Raw genomic sequence first — 3,298 nt, 5'->3', positions numbered from 1 at the left:
AGTTAATTATATTTTTAAGTCTTCTCTATCCTTGTTTACCTCTTGTGCCCCTCATGTGGCAAGGACTATACCAATGATTTCTATTCATTCTCTTTATTTCTCCCATAATGTTTGCTATGAATAATGAAATGGTTATTCACTGCATAAATATTCCTATTTTTCTTCCTTGTGAAATTCAAAGTTATGATTATAAAATATCCTTCTTAAACTCATTTAATACTTTCTGCTGTGAAGTCAACCCTGTTTAATAGTAAGTTTGTGATCCCTAATTTCTTTATGTTTTCATATTCCTGGTATAGCTTTTCTATTCTTGTAACTTTAAACTTTCAGAATCACTCTATTTTTTTCGTGTATACAACAGAGATGTGTTATAGATTTTGCTCCGCTCTGAAGTTGTATTTTTTAAAATAGGTAAGTTTAGGTTGCTTATATTTATTTGTATGAAATGTTTGATCTTAGTTTTGTTATACCGTTTTGCTATGCTTTCTGTTTTGTAACTTTTTCAAATATTTCACTGTGTGATTTAGTTTGATTTATTGTAGACAACTATATTGTATGTGTTTCGATGATTTGAAAAATTTGAATTTTTGTTTTGGGTTACCATGATAATGTTACATAATGTCCTTAATCATCTATTTCTTTAGATTGTCTATTGACTCATTACTATATTTCTTTTCTTCTTTTTCTTCCTTTTCTTAATCACCAGATTTGAGTTGCTTATATTCTTTCTTGGTATGCTTCCTTGTACTAAGACAGATACTTAAATCTCTATTTGATTTATCAGCTTGAAATATGTTTACCCTCAATGATAGATAGGAAAATCACATTTACAGAAAACACCACTTTCTCTTTTCCTCCCAAATTCCGTTACAGAGTTTTTAAATCGTGAGGCTTGATAACGTTCACGTGACCGTGACCTCCGTGTATGCTGCTTCCTGAGACGTACGCTTAATTCAGGGCTCGTTGCCACGTTTTTTGCAGCAGTTTTCCCAATTCATCTCAACTATGGTGATTTATTTCCAGCCTCACGCATATAAGGAATGATTCTGAATGAACGAGAACGAAGGGCTAGGTTCGTTCTCATTCAGCCTTGGACCATTGCTCCTCCTCAGCATCTGGGGGTCACACCGCCCAGCTCTCCGAAGTCTGGAATTTCACGAACTTGGCGCCACTGCGACCCCTCTTGGCGGAAGGACAGGACGCCGGCGGGGGCGCGGCACGGTCCTCCCGCCAGCAGGGGGCGCCGCGGCGAGCGGCCTCTGCGCAGGCGCGCCTCTCTCCCCGCTGCGCGCCTCTCTCCCCGCCGCACGCGCCCCCTGACCCCGCGCCGGCGCGCGCTGCGGACTCGGCGTAGGGGTTGGCGCGGCCTCCGTCGACGGTCCCGGGCGTCCGCGAGCGCGCCCAGCCGGCCCTGTCCGCGGCCCATGGGAGAGTCGGCCGGGCGGGCCGGGTGAGTGGCGCCCCGCGGGGGCGGGCGGGGATCGGGGCCGGGCGGGCGCCTCCCCGGGGGCCCTTTACGCGAGGCCGTGGTTCTGGGCCGCGCCGCGTTGGGCCGGAGGTCCCAGCGACCCTCGCCTCGGCGTTGGCCTCCGCGCCACCCCCTTAATCTGCCTCGGATCCCCGGGGCCTCTCCTTTTTCCCCCCGTTCTTCCGTCTCCCCGTCTGTCTCCGTCTCTTCGGGACCCGAGGACGTTTTTCTCGCCTTTCCGTTGGTCACGTTTTGAAAAAGTTGCTCGGTTACCAGACCCCGGTTGCCAGGCTTGTGCCACCTGTGGCCCAGCACCCCTGCGCCCCTTCGAGGCCCAGGGCGCGGGGAGGAAAGGAGCTGTTTCGGTCCCGAACCGCGGAACCCCAGATGTGGGTACCTCTCAAAGATGAGGGCTTTACCTGGGCAGGGAGACATGACTCCGGCATTACCTGGGTTCTTGCCCTTTCGAAGCCTGTTTTAGCGCTGGTGTCCGGTCACTTAGTGTTTTTTGAGCAGCTCCTCTTGCCCAGACTGTCTTATGAACGGCAGGTGCGAGTTAAATGGGGTTCTGTCTCTGCTCTCGTGGGTAACAGCCATAAAAACCCGTGTCTGGATTGATCCGAGGGCCTGGAGTGGGATCCGGAAAGGCTTCCAGTAGGGAGTCATGCTTATAACTCAGTCTCGGGGTGTTTTTGTCAGATGTGCAGGATGGGGAAAAGGTTCCCCGCAGAAATAAGTGTGAAGGTGGCAGAGGTGAGTGAAGAAGCACCATGGTCACATCGTAGAGAGTGCAGGTAAAACAGAGAGGTTTGACGAGAGGTAGTCAGATCCGATCAGGAAGGTTCTCAGAGAAGTCCCCAAAGGGGAGCCGTCGGTGCTACTTACTGCTGGAACCAGGCGAATGGGTGGGAAGTATATTCTGGATAAGGGCAAAATTCTGCAAAAATTCTGCATACACGCAGGTAGATGAGGGTTGTATCTCTCAGCGCCAGGTGGAGTTTTCAAAGGATGCAGTTCAGTTTCTACATTTTCATGGGGTAAAGGTTGCAGACATTTTGGTTATAATAAGGATATTTGGGGAATACGAGGTAAGAAATCAGGAACTTAAACTGAAGGTGGTTTTATTTTTAGAATTTCGTTAAGAAATGTGCTGATGTTCTACAGTTTAGAGTGGATCGTGAGATAGACAGAAATATAATGGGGTGTTGTAAACGTGCTCATAGTGAAGACTAAAAATAGACTTTATGGAAAGTAAGATTTTGGGGAGAATTGCCGTGCATCCCCAAATGTAACTTTTTAAAGCGGGTTTCTTTTCACCTGGTTTATTTTAAATTATCTTCAGGGGACAGATAATTCAGGGCTGGTAAGCCCTCAGGTCTCATAATAGTAAATCATGAGGGACATCCTGTTAGGCACCTAAATTACAGGTGACTCTGCGGACTTTGTTTAGAATACACTCCGGCCTGTGATATTTTGGTAATAGTAGAGTCTGTGAGAATGTGTGTTTCCACACACATTCTCACAGACTCTACACCGTGAACTGTGTCACGGTGTCAGAGGTGGAGGTATGGGGACAAGTATTACAAATCTGACCGGCAGATGCCTTTTATTAGCTATATTTTTTGTGGCCATCAGTGCGCACTGCCCCTCGTAGCCTCTTCCTTCCTGTTCCCTTGTGTCCGTGTAGATTTCCTGCAGTCTGTTGGCTTCATTTTCACTTTATGGCAGTGGTCCCCAACCTTTGTGGCATCAGGGACTGGTGCTCCTATGAGAACCTAATGCCTGATGATCTGAGGCGGGGCTGAGGCGGTGATGCTGGCGCTGGGGAGC

General features: G+C 48.0%; 1 protein-coding gene across 2 annotated transcripts in view; it reads left to right on the top strand.

Moving 5' to 3' along the window:
• The first annotated feature begins 1,296 nt into the window (after nt 1-1,296).
• Nucleotides 1,297-3,298, top strand: part of RBM17 (RNA binding motif protein 17) — a 25,284-nt gene continuing 23,282 nt past the window's right edge. Inside the window, exon 1 of one of the 2 annotated variants that reach the window (XM_011383327.2) lies at nt 1,297-1,450. The gene's annotated coding sequence lies outside the window, so the exon portion shown is untranslated. Of the gene's footprint in view, nt 1,451-1,567; nt 1,858-3,298 lie in introns of those variants that run through there. The other variant, XM_011383328.2, reaches the window with a different exon arrangement.

The sequence above is a fragment of the Pteropus vampyrus genome, unplaced genomic scaffold (genome assembly GCF_000151845.1).
Source record: "Pteropus vampyrus isolate Shadow unplaced genomic scaffold, Pvam_2.0 Scaffold513, whole genome shotgun sequence".
In the NCBI taxonomy this organism is placed as follows: Eukaryota; Metazoa; Chordata; class Mammalia; order Chiroptera; family Pteropodidae; genus Pteropus; species Pteropus vampyrus.
The sequence above is the reverse complement of the archived record's forward strand: the minus strand, read 5'-3'. Positions and strand labels throughout refer to the sequence as shown.